Genomic DNA, 17,927 nt, shown 5'->3' with positions numbered 1-17,927 from the left:
CCGCAGCCAACTTTGTTCAGCTGGGACATTTAACCCCTTTTACTTTTAGGGGCTGCTACAGCTAAAACTAGAAATGCCTTTATACAGCGTCTCATGAACAGCTTGGTGGATCTTTGTCATACTTGGTCTGGAGCATCATTATAAGGTCCTCTTCCAAATTTATTTATATAGGAACTTGGGCCCTATTAAGGACCACTATAGCTAAAAGTAGATATGCCTTTCTTCGCATTAACCACTAAAATGTAATGGGTTTTTATCAAACTCGATGTGTAACAATATCGTAAGGTCTCCTGCTATTTTGTTACAAATGGGGATAGGGACCAATTTAGCTAAAAATATAAACACGTTTAATGACCTCTTCTCATGAACCGCTTCATAAATCTTCATCAAACTACTGCTGTAATTATTCGTCTAAGGATAAACGAAACAAAATTGCAACCCTACGAAGCCTTTGCGAAAAATTAAAAGAGAACCATTTAAATTGTTAAAGTGCGGTGTTTAGTTTTGCAATTTGAAAAATGTTAGATGAAAGATGAATGTTAGATGAAAAATTCATAAACTTCTTTCCTTATTACAATTCGCCGACCACCATTTTTAAAGATATTTCTTGTTATAACTTATAAGCAGTCAAAATTTCAAAACCTTTTCGAAACTTTATATTATTGTTTCCTTATGAACAACAGTCTTTACACATTAAAGAAAAGATTATATCAATTAAACTACTAAAATCATTTGTTCACCGTCTTTCTTTAAAACACATACCTCAGCTATCATTCTCAACAAACCAGTAAACACAGTGTTGCAGTTTCAAACTAAATTCAATGGCACAATTTAATTACGTTCTTCTTAAGGATTTCAAATATTGAGCAGATCTAGATCTAACGTTTTCCTGGTAGAAGACACCGAAAAGAACTAGATTAAATTCTCAAAAGACAAATAAAGCAATTATGGCTGTGAAGAATTTTAAATGAAGTTATATGCAACCATATCAACATATTACACAATCCACAAGAGGAATTGCAACAAAACAATTGCTTTATTATTGCATTTCTAAAGTATAATACTAGCAAAAATGTTTTTGTAGAAAAAACAAACAAACAAACGAGTATTGAATATAGTTTTGCAAAATGTCGTGTATCGGTTATTTAATCCTTTAGGCAAAATAGAATTAGATAATTTTCAAAACTATTGCCATTTTCGGAATTAACATTTATTGGATGTTAAATATTGTATTGTTACATTTGTTCAAAGCGATGTACATCTATATAATGATTTGAACGTCGCAGAAAGTGAAACGAAAGTTCAATTTATATTTTAACACTTTACAAACACAATATTTTGTTCAATTATATGTATGCATTGCAACAAATGTTCGATTTGAGTTTCGTAAAAATAATTAATCATTCTGCAGATGTTAAACTTGTATTAATAGTTTATTCGTTCAGTTTCTTCCATTTGTCATTGAGATAAATTTTAAATCATTGTAGAAATTCTATACTGCGCTTTTTCAGTCGTCTCTTAGGAGTCCTGATATACCAAATATGATTGGAGCTGCTTATATAGACCATAAAGGCCATTCCCCGTGAGTTCTTAAATTTATTTTTGTTGTTTTAGCATATGCCGGAGAAGGGCGATTTTATATGTTTCCTAAATTACACTGATAATATTTCTTTTGCACTGTGACCAAATATCATGACGCACATTTAGTAATAAGCTTAGTTAAGTGTTATTTTCTAGCTCATTCACAACATTTATGATACTCTTATATGACATTCAAAAGCCCAACCACTATGCTCTCTTATTACTGGAAAAAACAAAGACATGTACATGTATCTGCAAGATATTGTTATACTGAAAACACAACAATGCATACATTTTTGATATTTTCCCGCTTACCTCTCAGGAAGTTATATTTGAAGCGTTCAGTTATGGGTAAATGTCAGAGACGTCTCAATACAAGAACTAGTGCGTGCCGGCTTCTGTCAGCCTATTTAAATGTAATCACGAAATACAAATAATGTTCAATAGCTTTCACTCCTGCAGAAGACAGTCGATCAGAACACGCGATGAATTCATTAATATAAATTATCTATCACTGCAAGGTACTTGAAACTTTCGATGATTAACTTATTTCCATTTACCTTTAAGAATATTCCATCAGTTAACATAATTGCCATCTACAATTATATAATACATAATACAATCTTTTTTTTCAGTTTACTCATACATAAGCTCTATTAGAGACTGTTGGTGATATATATAGCTTTTGTATTAGCTTATTTTGGGTCATTCTGATTTGCTCTGTTCAGGACAGCGGAAATAGTGGCATACAGATCCAGGTGAAAAAACTGTTACTTTTTCAAACGAAAAAAAGAACAACAGTTACTAGTAAAATAAGGCTAACAGTTACATCAAATATATTTATTCTTTAAAATAATATCATTAATAGGTATTGACTAAAGAATATACTTAAGAAAATAATACATCGTTGGAAATTCTTTAAAATACACAAGTTACGATAAAGGACCAAGTACACACCTAAACAAACAAAATCTTTTATTTTTCTTAAATCTTAAATCCAAGAAATCTTAAAAACTCAAAACTTTATTTATTCTATCTTCCAGTATTAACATTGTGACGGCATGATCTACAGTCTTACTCTGAAACAAACAATTATTCTCTATTTCATCACTGATACAACATAGTCAGTGAAGGGAAGTTGATATTTTACCACTGTTTTATTTATATTTTCATTTGGACAAAATGTGTATGAAAATCTGTCCTGCGCCAAGTTATAATTTAAGATCAGTCTTCCACTGTGATCATAAACATTTTATCATACAAAAAGGATTAATACGATTTCAACAAGCTACATTACAGATATTTAACGTGAATTCGTCATAATTTCTTGAGAAATCTAAAATTTGATTGCTACGCTCATTCACTTATGTTACCGAAATGTAGCGCTGAGTATTGTCTCTTCCTTTAGAAAACTACTCCGGGGTAAGGAACGAAGCAAGATAATGCAATTACAAACTGGGGTTAATAAAAATATTATCAAAGGTTGTGTTACAAATTAAATCAGTTAAACAGACCGCCTTAGGTATGCTACTACAAAATGGAAATATGCACATGTTTAAAGAATTTATTGCGTGAGGGGTTTTTGTTCCATTTATACAATAAACAAATTATCAGTTCAGCAAAATGAGTTAATTTCATTCTTCATTCTGTCTGAAATAAGCACACTTGCCCGCAACTGTGTTTTGCTAAGTAATCGCCTTTTAACTGGAAACTTAGAATCTGATATCGGGAATCTTCTAATGCGATCTATAGAAATTGTGTTAGCTAGAGACCCTTTTCTTTGTAAATCTAGTGATAATAAAATTATTGCTCAGAAATATTCTGAAAGGTTGCTGTAAACATCTAACTACTCGAACGCCGAAGAGAAACAAATTGATTTCAGGAAATAACTATCTAATTACCATTGATTTGATTGCAGGTCCTGGGAAAGAAACACAGGCGCCTATACATGATATGACGTGTCAAAGCATTATTTAACGCAGACAGTCCTATAACAGGTTCAACTAAATAACGATTCTCCGGCAAAAATGTATGTTATTACACCAGTTTCATGACGTGTATTTTTGTAAAGCATTTTTAAGTGATAAAATCTGTGTTACAGGGATAACTTTCAAGCTACAACATATATACATGCTGATCCAGAAGTTAATATACCCTTAACATGCTAAATTTCTAAAATGACTAGTCCGTCATTCAGTTTGGGTAGTACCATTTATTTTTCGAAGGCGTGTTTTATGACTGAAAAGCGAACAGTATAGACCAAGATCAGACTGCACGGATATGCAGGCTGATCTTGGTCTGCACTGGTCACAAAGACAGAATCACTTAAAGGTTAAATTGTGAGATGAGCAAATAAGCACATAGTAGTCAATATATTGAGTCCTTGACATTTACTTTAACACATTTACTTTAACAATTAGGTCCTCCTTTGATTAAGATAAATGCGCATTTATTGATGATACTTACCTTGTTTTACCGAGTATGTTATGTGTAACAACAACTATAAATATCCTTTCCACATTCCTACGTAATAAAGAAGCGTTAAGTTATGCGTCTTTATCTGTATTGGCGTATAAACTTTTACTTTTACTTTTAAATGCCTATTTGGTAAAACAGAATCAAACAATCACTAAACATGGAAACTATTACAGTGAAAATATACCTAATGTCATCGTTTAGCAGCATAAAACGTCATAAATATAATAACATGATTTCTTTAATTTCCACAGTACAATTCTTTTATTGTGATAAAGAAACGCTGATAAGCGTTCCGTTCTACTTATCTGGCCTTGATAACTGGAACACCGTAAGTTTAAATGTTGCTTTCAACATATACGAATTCGTTCAACTTACCACTGTGTTCAAATGTACAATGCTTTGTACACATTTATCAACATATACATGTAATTTGAATTTAGATTCAGAAAAGGGAAGTATTTTAGAAAACAAGAATTTAATAATAAATAAGAAACATAAAATATATTCAATATTTTGATTCAATTAATGCAGTCTTGCAAGTCATAAGCTTAAGAAGGCAAAAGTTTTATTTTGATTCCTCTGGTGGTTTGTGTAATGTATTGATACTGTTGTATTTCAGTTAAATGTTCCCGTAGTTATTAGTCATCAAATCTAAAAATACATTTAATACTTTCCTGGAAGCGTTCAGTGACAATAGGACATCGATGCAAACAAATAAAAACAAATAATGCAATAAATTTGTTTTTATTGGTTTGCCTCAATGTCTTATTGTAAGTGAGCGCTTCCAGGAAAGTATTAAATATATTTTTTAGATTTGATTAAGAATTATTGCCATAATCTGAAAATCTTATGGAAGAAGTAATTAGATGTTGCCATTGCCTTTGATGTGAACATGGAATAGTTTAACTTAACGCTTTGTTCAGAATTTGTCAAGGCTGTTGAATACCGCTGAAAGAAAATACAACGCTGTTATGCAAAAGAGATATGCTTTGATATTGAGATTAATATCTTCTGTTCTCTAATATCTCGGGTTTAAGGAGAATGAACTATTGGGAGTCTATAAAATGTTCTCAAATTTTGTCTGAGTGGTAACACTTTCCATAATTTTACCTTGACATTTTAGAATATTATGCAAAACAATGCTATACATGGAAATGCAGGAGTTTCAAGAACAAAAATGCTAGAACAGCATGCAAAATATACCAATTCATGAACATAAAAGAATATCAAAAAAAAAAACACAGCTATGCCTGGACATGCTAATATGCGGATTATAGCTATATTAGACATGCTTAAATTAAATATTATGCAAAATAGCTACATCAGAAAATACTAGAAAAATCAAGCACAATGATGTACTTTCCGCTACCTTTCCTGAAGATACTAAGTAAAACGGAATTCGTTCTAAAATTTACTTGGATGCTTTCTAGGATCGGATCTTCATACTGATTTCATTTTCCAACATTAGAATAAATCCACACGTATTTAAAAATATTTCATTGACTTTTAATGTGATACTACGGAAGATACGTGTAACTCTGAAACAGTCTCTATCAAACCGAGTCTACTATATATTACTTGGTTGCGTTGTATGATTGCCCGGGATATTCTAACAGATGTTTTAAAGAACAAACAAAATACAATTTATTGACCAACGCGTATCTATCTTTTTATGCCTTTCTATTTAAACAGAGTCTAAAACGCTGAAAGAAATGTCAAAATCTAGAATACTAGAACTATTGCGTGCCTGTTGTCATTACATATTTTCTTCTAATCAAGATAAAGTAATATCATTGAACAGTTTTCTTTCCTGTCTAAGAGAGCTGATCTGAACACTCATCGAATCATTAATATGTATTACACTTATCTGAGCAGGTATAGCGTTTCGTTGATATATTTTCTTTTCATTCACTTTTTTCTCTCTTATTTTCTCTTCCTCAGACCTAATTATTCTCAAAGGATATATAAAAGGGGGATAATAAATTTAACATATAAATCGTTCTGAATTGGTGACACACTAGTGCATCTTTATAATAATATATATAGTTACATTAATATATAGTTACACTAGAAGGAAGTATACATAAAAAGTGATATTATCGATATTAGAGACAAAACTTAATGTTGAATGATCGAGTAAAATAATTTTTCAAAGTCTACACTAGCAGAGGAAATATCATTTGATAACATCTTCATTTGAAACATTAACTTTTGACCGTTTTGATTCAGGAAGGACAATCAACCATCCTTGTTACATGCTCAAGGCAGTGCATCGGGCGTAAGGGTTGTTTTACTTTTCATTACCTCTCATGAAATTACTCATTGAAGGGCTTTTGTTTGCTTTTTCCAACACATTGCACACCTACTGGGTTACGTTAAGGAGCCTATATTCTATATTCTTTCGTACGAAATAATAGGGGGCATGAGTGGTGTTGCACAAATCATTATCTCTAACCAACAGACACAATCAAACCAAATTCTGCTATCATTTTGCTAGGTTGTGTTCTTTGCTTCGTAGGGATCTCCATGCAGAAATTCCTTTTTTGTTAAAAAATGCTAAAATATAAATACGTCGTCTGTTATTTGAAAACATGTCGTAACGTCATAGTTACATTAAAGTGTCTACCCTGTACAGACATCGCCACAATATGCTGGTCTGGTACATGTATATTCAAATATACAAGAAAAAGATCCACTAGCCGCCCAAGCTTTAAAACAATTTCAGACGAGGATACCATCAAACGTTTACAATCATTGTACTTTGAAAAAAGTAACGGCTACGCTATGCGCCTTGGCAGATTCATAATGTATGTGCACCATTATTCTTGTAACAATAAATGAAAGATAATGGACTTTCTCCAGAATTAAAAACTGGGAATAATGCAGATATTATTAAAGACTTTGAAAGAAATTATATCTCTTAAGCAGACCGCCTTAGGTACGTTACTACTTTGTATAAAACTTTACGTAAATAAAACGGTTCGCGTATTTGCCTAGAACTCTTCAGACTAAGATGCACTAAACTGGATTATGTTTTTGTTCGGTCAAAGTCATTTATGTCTTTATCAATAAATGGTTGTAAAGTCTGACATATAACTAAGATTTTATTCTTTACCATAGTTACGGTACGAAACTTCATACAAGAAATTGACAGCAGCTTTCTTTTGCTGACTGATATTTTTTCAATTAAAGCTGATTACATTGTATCTGATGTCCAAATTTTCAGACGAATCAATAGAAATTTGTTAATTCAAACCCTTTCCTTTGTATTCTATATTGATCATAAAATAATTGTTCAGAAATGTTCTGAAAGGTTCTTGTAAAAATGTAACTACTCTAGCGCTGACAAGAAATAAATTGATTCCAGAAAATTACTGTTTAATTACTATTGGTTTGATTGGCGGCTTTAGACAGAAACACAGACGCGTACGGATCATGTGACATACTATTGCAATATCTGACTTGTGCTACTAAGAATATAACTGTTGTTTTTTTCATAATGGTTATTTCTGCAATTTTTGAATAGTCAAAAAGTATATATTATATCTTAAATGTTTTTACATTTTACATTTGTAATGTGGGATTAAAGCGAGAGAATATCTGCTCCTTTGTTTATATTCACTCCGAACTCCTCTATTTCAATCGTATACTAGTTTGCATTTAGTGACAGTGATAAAAGATACATAATATACATCACCTAAAATACAACTGAAATGTTTGATTAAAGACCATATAAACCTGAAACTCTGCTTTATTATCATTGGATACGTAATAACATCGTTTCTGGTAACAATTCGTCTGCACGCAATATTCGGATTAATCTTGTTTTCCTTTTCAGAAACATTGTATCTACTCATACTGGCGATATGTGGTCACATTTCAAACATATGTACATGTAAGACATATGAAATTTGCAATCATAGATTTTGTTTGTTTGTTTGTTTTGGGTTAAACGCCGTTTTTCAACAGTATTTCAGTCATGTAACGGCGTGCAGTTAACCAAACCAGTGTTCCTGGATTCTGTACCAGTACAAACCTGTTCTCCGCAAGTAACTGCCAACTTCCCCACATGAATACTTTGATATATATCAAATAACAGCTAATCAGTTCTGCTCATTCTTTGACTACCACTTCATTTGTCACTGTTCATACATGACGACGGCGGGCAAGCATTTGCAATCTTTCGTATACTGAATCATCAACAGTATTGAATAGACACTTTGACCCAATGCACATGCACAACAATTCTGTCAAAAGGAGATGCACACCAAGACAAACTAAGAAGCTAAAATTACTTTGCATTGCCCTGCGTTGAACTGACATTATTCTAAATGTTCATTTTTGTATTAGGTAAAAGCAGGAGTTCTATAACAGTGCTAATGTCCAGACTGTTGCAAAGAGAAAATAAATCTCTTACTGTGACCTACCGAAAACAATAACATCACGAAAATACAACTTACACAGTGAAGATGAATGTCATGCCCGAATTAAATGTCACAGACGCAATGTTTTCTCCGTGCAAATACAATGAACTGTATAGGCAATTATTTGCTAAAGGCACGTTTTCCTCTTTCATTCAAAAGGAGACAGGCATACCGAACACAGTAGATTAGATACAGAAACAATGTTGTTAATGTTACACCTAAAAGCTTGCCAAAGACAAAGAGTACAGCTGTAGCATATCTGGTAGGCTATTTTACTTGTAACATTCTTATATTTTGCAAAATATCAAAAAAAAAATGATGTTGTAAGAAATGACATTGATCGTCTCTGCAAAGAAACAGTGTGGATACATAAACTGAAAACGCTCTATCCAGATGGTTTAAATTCTAAAGTTTTATTTGATATTAATTGACCAAGTATATCGTTGTTTTTTCCTATTTCTGTTTTTTATATATATAAGTATAGGAAATTTTGTATAAACACTATCCGACAATTTACTCTGTATGTTTGTTAAATCCGTTTAAAGCAACGTTATTTTTAATTTATCTAACATTGTAAATAATGTAGATCTAAACTTTGTATACATTTTACCGCCTTTTTACGCGACGTTGTTTAACGACGTCACGTCCGTTGTTTTTATTGTTATTCTTTCCTGAGGAAGGCTTAACGCCGAAACGTTGGAAGTTGATAATTATCTATGAACAAACGCTACACGTGTTGTTGTTGATTTTTCTTATTTGCAAAATATCAAAGAATCTCGATGCATATAGTTTCCTGAAATAGGTACGTTTACCTGATATTGTATTGTGTCAATGCAGATATATCTTACATGATTAGGTGTAATTTCCCTGACAAGCAAATGTATCTTTTTCTGTTTAAATATTGGCATATTTTGTATGATTTTCTAGCATGTCAGGGTAATGCAATATTTTCTTATTTGTCCAAGCAAAGCTATATTTGTCATGATATCCTAGCATTTCTAGGTAGCCTTATATTTTGCATGTCAAGGCAAAACAATTGGCACGATATATTTCATGAAGGAAACTTATTCTTTTCTCCATTTAAAAGAGAAGTATTGAAACAATAAAGAAAATGAACATATCTTATGTTAAAGCAGATCTCATATGTGAACGTATTGTGTTTCTGATAGCGGTATACATCAGCCTTGACAGGAATTTATTCCTTATTTTAAGAAGTCACTGAGCAAACTGTTTCATGTTTAATCTTTCCTTAGGGTTTTAAACACATTTGGTAATAATTCTTAATCTTATCTAAACATGCATTTAATATTTCCCGGTAGAGGTTTAACACTGAATAATTACAATATGGCATCGAGGAGAACATTAGTTTAAGTTTTCGAAAAACAAATCCTTTAACAAATAAGCAACTAAAGGCAAATGCGGTCTTGTTAACATGCTCTGTCTGTCTGCCAAGTTTTAAATGGAAAGCTTTTTAAAATCGACGTTAAACTGAAAGAATATGCTTGCAGTCATTGTGTTATGAATATTTGATCACTGCAAAGTAAAATAAATTGACTGTTTTCATTTATCTTAAAATATTTTTCGAATTGTGTTTTCTTTTCTTAATTCTAAAATAACAATATAAAAGAACGAAAGAAATAATAATGCTTTAAATCTGACATTTAAGAAATGCTAGAAAGTAGTCTTGATAAAAGAGTATTTGCCAAATAAATAATTAAGGAATGTGTAACACCAAAATGGCCGCCTTTATGGTTAACCGCTTTGTAAGATTTCTAACTGTCATGCCTTTTTCATTAACGGCCAGATTTAAAAAATGAATGGCTAAACGATGACTGTCATATAAAATCGACTTCCTATAAGGCACCCCTCCCATTCCCCTTCAAAGGCTTCGAGGCTCAAAAGAAAATGTATGCAATATATCACAAATATCACAATCTACAAAAGGAAGCGGAAAAGAATAATTTTCTAAAAATAGTATTTCTGAGGTTTATATCTTGAAAAGAATTTAGCAACCGAGTCTGACTTCTCTAACGACTAGTTAAAGTAACTATGATTATACTTTATATATCAAAATAATTGATTTTAAACAAAAATTAACACTTTTCCTTGATATTGTCAATTTTTCGAAATCAATTTTATTCTGGTACAAGAAAACTGTTAAATAAAAATATTACAACAGCACTAAGCATCTCGGGCGATTAGTGGTTAAACACTTTACCATAAGACACTGACGGATTTCGGTTCTTTTGTAAGTCTTAATTACAGTCAGACAAAATGTGAATAATTTGGAACAAAAAATTAATTAATTTCAAGGAAAAACATTATCACGTTTGTTACGAAATTTGAATAACCGGATATTATTCTCATCAACACATCTTTATTATAAAAACAAATTGTGTTCATTAAAGACAGTAAATGTCTTTAAACATGCAATAAATGTTATGACAGTTACTTAAATGTGTGATAATATTTTCAAGGATGACAACAAAAACGTTTTCTTGTAATTTGTTTCACTTCACTGATTAATTAATTTCTTCCTTTGCATGGAAGAAATGGGAACGTGCACGTTATTCATGGATGTACAGGTTGTATTTGCTAATACTCTGTCTGCAAATAGTTACTAAAACACTCAGAAAGATCAATCTATTTTTGTAAACAAAGCTCATAAATTAATGCATGCATTTTATTTAAGAAGTTGTCCAAAGTGCCAACAATAAAGTTAAAGATCCGGTACAATATTTACTGCTTGCACGTACCTTTTTATAGGATCTGTCAGAAGAACAAAAACAAAATTTGCAAATTTCCTCTGCAACATGTAAAGTTTACATTATAGTGAATACGAACGGTTGCAATGAGCAAAAGGCGATTGAATTTGTCTAATATTTAATCCCTTTTACGTCTATTTTTCGATATTATACTCAGGGGTAGGGTAATATATTATATGCACAATGTTCGCTTTAATCATATATTCTTTCTGGTTTGCAGTCACTGTGTTTTGCTTATTAATGTTTTCAAGCTTTTTAATATAATTCAGTTGTGTTACAGAATTATGTTGTATTCGTAGAAAGCAGCCCCAGGGTAAACAACGGAACGAGATAATGAACTTTCTCCAGAATTACAAATTGGGATTAATGCAAATATTATCAAAGACTGTCTTAGAAATTAAATCAGTTAAGCAGACAGCCTTGGGTATACTAATACAATGTATGAGATTTGACATAATGGAATTCCTTTTATGCTATGAGGGTATTTCGAGTAGGATGTCCTTTTCTTTTCCTTTCCTTGTGAATAATGGAATTCTGTTCCACAAGCGAACTACTCAGCTTTTAGTTTCAGACAAATTTGTAGACTTCATTCTTTATCTTTCTATCAAAATATTCCATTCGGAAATACACAAACCAAGCAACAAAACCAGTTCTGTCAACTGTCTGCATTTCGACTTAACACTAAGTATATGATATCGTAAATCTTCTAATGCAATCTATAGAGAAACTAAGATAGCAACAGATCATTTTCTTTGTAAATCTTGTGATTATATAATCATTGGTCAGAAATATCCTGAAAGGTTGCTGTAAACACTACTCAAATGCTGGCGAGAAACCAGTTGATTTCAGTAAATTACTATCTTTTAACCTTAATTTGATTGACGATTTTAGGACAAGAACACAGGCTTTTAGGGTTGTTTTGTAATGCATATTTAAATGATTGAATCTATGTAGGGATACCCTTCTGTCGATTACAAATGGAAAAGACGATCAATATTTACAAATGCCAAACAAACAAGAATTAAACCTGACACCAAATTATTCTTGTTTCAGCCTATATATTCTTGGTTAAATTAGCAAAATTTCATGCTGACAAACATCCAGTTTGACCTTCCATGAAACAATATCTTTGAAAGGCAGTTATCTACGGTGTTCCGTTTGGACCATGGATATTTTTATTTCTGAACCACGTATCTCGAAAGTCGAAATCACGAAACTACGATGATGAAAGTCGAGAACACGATAGTGAAAGTCGAAACCGCGATGGTAAAAGCTCGAAACTAAAATGGTGGAAGTCGAAATCACGAAACTACGATAATGAAAACGCCATATCATTTCGCGTTTTCATTATCTATCATGGTTTCGTGTTTTCATTATCGTTGTTTCGACTTACGTCATCGTAGTTTCAACTTTCAACATCGTAGTTTCGAAAGTCGAAATCACGAAACTACGATGATGAAAGTCGAAATCACGATAGTGAAAGTCGAAACCGCAATGGTGAAAACTCGAAACTACGATGGTGGAAGTCGAAATCATGAAACCACGATAATGAAAACGCCATATCATTTCGCGTGTTTATCATTATGGTTTCGTGGTTTCAACTTTCAACATCGTAGTTTCGACTGAATACTGAATAATTTGAACATTGTGTAAATGGAAAATAAAAGGATCATACATTTTCACAGGCGTAGATGATTTCATTTGCGACAGCTCTTATGCAATGGAGAAGAATATTTGAGGAAGTCAGTGTAACAGATTTATAGTTCCGTTGTTGAACCGCAGGTTTAAGTGCCGTGTGGCGGCTTTTAAAAGTATCCCCTTACTTCAACTCAGTATTGTTATATTTTTATCGTTTTTGGAGTCTATTCAACTTTATAATAGAATACGCCTAAGCTGATACTAGTTAGGGTGTGAGTGGTGTTGCACAATTCATTACCGCTCATGACCAGACTCGGTCAAACCCCAAGTCTACTATTGTTTTGCCTGGATTTCATTCTTGTTTTACATGATCATGATTATTGCTTGCTACTTGATGTCTACGTTTTTGGAAACTTATAAATTTAGAACAACAGAAAGAACTTTCTAAGATTTCTCTTGAGGATTGTATAATGGATTGTTATTGTTACACATAACATCTTTAAATTTTCTTTTACGTTTAATTGCTGTATTTGGTTTTGACCTGACGTGTACCTGAATTCTACATTGTAACTGTAAATAACATTTCTGGAAACATTAAATGTATTTTGGTAGTTAATTAAGACTTATTAACAAATGTACGGAATATCTCACACATATGTCAGTTTTATGGGTTTTTTTATATTCTTCTCCGTCTAAATGAATTATTTAAAAAAAATACATACAATATATAACACTTTTTGCATTGAAAGTATAGATTTTGATTTTTCGAGTTTAAAGAATAACCGGGCATGATAATATTAAGATAATGTCAGCAAGTTTATGTTTTTGCACAGATATGTTTATAAATTTGAGAAAAGGTAGACTGACTGAGTAGCTATGAGGCCCTTTGTCTGTAAAACGTCTAAATTAAATTTTCTACAGAAGTGGTCAAATAGTCGATTTCTATGCTAGCACAATCAATTCAACTTTGATTAAAAGATTTAAAACTGATTTTTTCTTTACATAGAATCATGGAGCTATAAGACATCATTTATAATAACTCCCTGATAGGACATTACATACTTTACATTTTAGAATTTGTTGAGCGACCTGTGAAGTTTCCACTTTTTCTATTTTGCTACAATTTGTGTTTAATTTCTATAATTTATGAAAATTATTTTGTAATAATAGTCCCAAATTTTATTGTTTGTTTTATCTAAATCATTTGTTGCAAGTACATTTTCTGATTTTAGAAATATGTATAGACATGTTACGTTCTGATTCCGTTTCGAACAAATTTACGCTGAAAGCCTACAATTTCTAGTTCTTTTTTGAAAACTTCACAGCATCATGTAATATTTTTTAACTAACTCTTCAGTACAAACCTCTTACGCTGCTAAAAAATTTAAACGTTAAACACGTTGTTGGCACTTATGCGAAATTTTTGCGAATTCGTCGCTATGCATGTCACCAAATAAAATTAATGTAATAGAAAGGACTGTTTGTTGTGTTTGCACCTTGAAAACAATATGACTGTGACATTCAATTACGAAAAGACATTGATCTTCATTGTGTATGTTGTTTTTCCGTGATGCAATCGCTTTAGGTACGCTACATCGAGATATATATTGTCTTCTTACGCTATGTTGGACTTAAGAACTGTTATAAACCGACATCTGATCCGTTTACAAAGAAACGCAGCATGGCTCTTCACACGGAACCTTCGGTTTCTGCCTGTTTCTCACAGTTATCTGGTATCTTTTTTATTTAAGTATAACCAGTTCTCTTTCCTACTGTATGTAATGAAAGATTATCAAGGTCTATTCATTGAACAACATCCAGCATTATAGATACTTCAACAATTTCTGTAAAGGGAATTGAAAACACTTTGAATATTGCGTGTAGACGAGTTGTTGTCACCAGCAATGATGTAATTACGGACGCAAATAATAAAGTTTAGCGTGTCGGGTATATCTTTTCTTTCTTTAAATACTGTGTTTGATTTATTATTCGCCTTTAAATATGAGTCTCACTCAATACAAATATAACTATGATCATAAATTTTACATTTCAACCCTTTTCTTATATAAAAAAAATTGTTCAGAAAATATAAATGTCGTTACCATGGAACAAATTCACAGATTTGTTGTTCTAAATGTCAGGGAGATGAACATGTGTAACATGATCCATGTACGCTTAGGTTTCTGTCTTAAACTGCCAGTCAAATCAATGGTAATTATATAGTTATTTCCATGAATTATTTCATTTTTCTTCAATGTCGGAGAAGTTACATTTAACAGCAGCCTTTCAGAACATTTTAACAATAATTTCATTATCACTTGATGTACAAAGGAAAGGTTTTCCGGCTTATACAATATATTTTTCACCGTAACCGATGATGTGTATACATTAAGAAGGTTAAAAAGGAAAACAATGGAAGATATAAAGTGCTTTTGATCTTAATACGTGATGCATGTATTTGCAATCAACGAGTATTGCATATTGGCTCCTTGTTCGATGTAGTCTAAATAATAATGCAGAAGATTTCAAATCAAAGGTTATTTCATAACTGTTCAAATTTCAATCATCGCGTTTGTCAATGCGCAATTCTGGATTGCCGTTCCTTTATTCACCCACAAGTTGTTTTTCGATAGAAGTAAGCTCATTACATTACTCGCAGATTTCAGCAACATTACTGAATAAGTGTAGTGTTACAAAAAATGTTTCATCAGCTTTGAGACTTAGCTCGTAAAACAAATTCGGTAAAATAGCTAACCGTAAAAGATATAAGCATCAGCTGATAAAGCTAATGAAAGACTTTATGTGCCAAAGTCAAATAACATTTTATTATCCTCAATTATATATTCTGTGAATCTAATTGGATTTATTGAGATAAATATAGAAGTCCTATTTACCTAAAAGGTGAATGAAATGAAAGTAATTATCGGAGTTTCCTACTTATTTGCTTAGATAAAGGTAATAAATGTTAACGAATTCATTAGAATGCAGGAAAATACTATTGCAGATTGTTACTTTATAAGATACCTGAAGAATGTATGAGCTTAAAGCAAGCACGCATGAGTTTTTGTATTTGGTTTTTGACATTTCAGCATAAAAAGAGAAATTAAAAGTAATCAGTTACTTTTATTTTGCTTGTCCTACTTGCATTAGTTATTACTATATTCTATTTTCCATAATCCATATACGAAAGAAATAAATGCGCAAAAATGAAATCAGATGTAATAAAAGGTTTATGTCATCGCTTGAACTATTATACAAACATGGATTACATGGTTTAACATATGTAAACAACATGGCCTTTCTCTATAAGTTGTGATGAAATTCTGGTGATTATTTCGTCTGTCATATATGTATCATTTGGTGAAAGTTTGAAAAGAATATTGAACTTCAGAACCTTGCATTAAATTTATAATGAATGCACATGCGGAATTTTCTATTTCGTGTTGGTTTAACGTGGTTATTATATCTTTAATTACTTTTGACTCTTAAATATTTCAACATGCAGGTTCTTTATTTCGCTTAATGATTGCATTTATCAGTCATAAAGATTAGAAATGCAGCAAGCAATAACACGGCCTATCATCATGAGTACCTCCTTTTGACTGTATTATGTGTTGATAATTCGTCGCCTTAATTCCATAGTAAGTTCATTTTTGGCAAAATTGAGATTTTAGTGCCATTAGGTACATCTCTATGACATCAGTTCTGTTGGATGGTTAATTTGTGGCCTTGTAGAACAAACATAAACAGGCTAAATTCTAGTTCAACAAGTCTGTGTAAGTAGTGTAAAGTCATTGACACTGACATTTTTAAACGTCGTTTCCCAAAACTATCAAAAAGCAAGTTACGGCATTATGGAAATAAGGCGACGAATTGTTGTTTTTAACATCCTTCAAAGTTCCATTTAGGTTTAATTCACTAAAACTCAAGTTTATTCCAATTCCTTACATTTACTTTTCTAGTCATTGGCTAAATTCAATGCAATGGAACGTTAAATGAATTTAAAAAACAAAGAAAAATATCAAACAGGGAATGCCACGCACCAAAAACGTAGCCTCCTCAAAACGAAACCCCCAGCACGCAGACGCGTGCACCACACACACACATACACACAAAGCCAACACATAAGGACAAAACGAACAACACACACGCACTCAAAGCCAACACATAAGACGGAACGAACAAACAAAGGAACACAGTGGGGCACCGCCTTGGAACGGTCAGTGGCAAAAACACCACTGGGGAGCTTAAACCGGTTTATGGTGCACCTAACCTGACTCTTACCCCCACCATGTTCCAAAGACATGGGACAGTGTAAATAAAAGTAATCCCCTCCAGGTGAATCGCTTACACACGTAATGGAAACAAAAAGGCATGGCATGTAAAACACAAAAATGCTCGTGTATAAATATATAAAAAACAAACCTTAAGAACCAAAAACGTATGTACTCAATGCCTTTTCAGAAGACAGAGCAACAAGAGAAACACCCTTAAGGGCCCGACGAAACAGGCCAAAAGACAAATATCAAAACAGTTCAGTCCTGGTAGGATTTAAAAACTAATTATCATAGAGTCCCCCCCCCTCTTCCGTCAGACGCAATCAAAGAGGGAAGCGTAGTGTCCAACTGTAAACGGGTTGAACACTTAACATGCGGTATGTCTCAAAACAGTTGGGTCGTAACCTCTTTTAATAAAACGTTTGATAATCTTTCCAAATACATTTGGAAAATAACCGTGATCCAAGATCTTACGAAGCTTGTAAACCACATCCCCATAAAAAACGGGTGTAGAAATACCTTCTCGCAGAAGTGTCTTTAAATTACTATTGAATTTTAAAACTAAATCAGAATTACGATAATAAAATTTAGCTAAATATTTACGCAATTTGTAATAACGGTAGCCTTGCTGAAGAAGTTTACTTGTAATATATTGATTACGTTCATTGAAATGCTTGACATGACTACACGCTCAAGCAAACCGAATTAATTGAGAAATATATACCCCATAAGATGTAGCCTGAGGTACATCCCCATCCAAATGG

General features: G+C 32.2%; 1 protein-coding gene across 2 annotated transcripts in view; it reads right to left on the bottom strand.

Moving 5' to 3' along the window:
* The window catches only part of LOC123536572 (vesicular glutamate transporter 1-like), a 173,797-nt gene that overhangs the window by 59,580 nt on the left and 96,290 nt on the right, over positions 1–17,927 (bottom strand). The gene's annotated exons all lie outside the window — the stretch shown is intronic.

The sequence above is a fragment of the Mercenaria mercenaria genome, chromosome 17, assembly GCF_021730395.1.
Source record: "Mercenaria mercenaria strain notata chromosome 17, MADL_Memer_1, whole genome shotgun sequence".
In the NCBI taxonomy this organism is placed as follows: Eukaryota; Metazoa; Mollusca; class Bivalvia; order Venerida; family Veneridae; genus Mercenaria; species Mercenaria mercenaria.
Note: the sequence above shows the minus strand (reverse complement) of the source record. Positions and strands in the feature narration are given on the sequence as shown.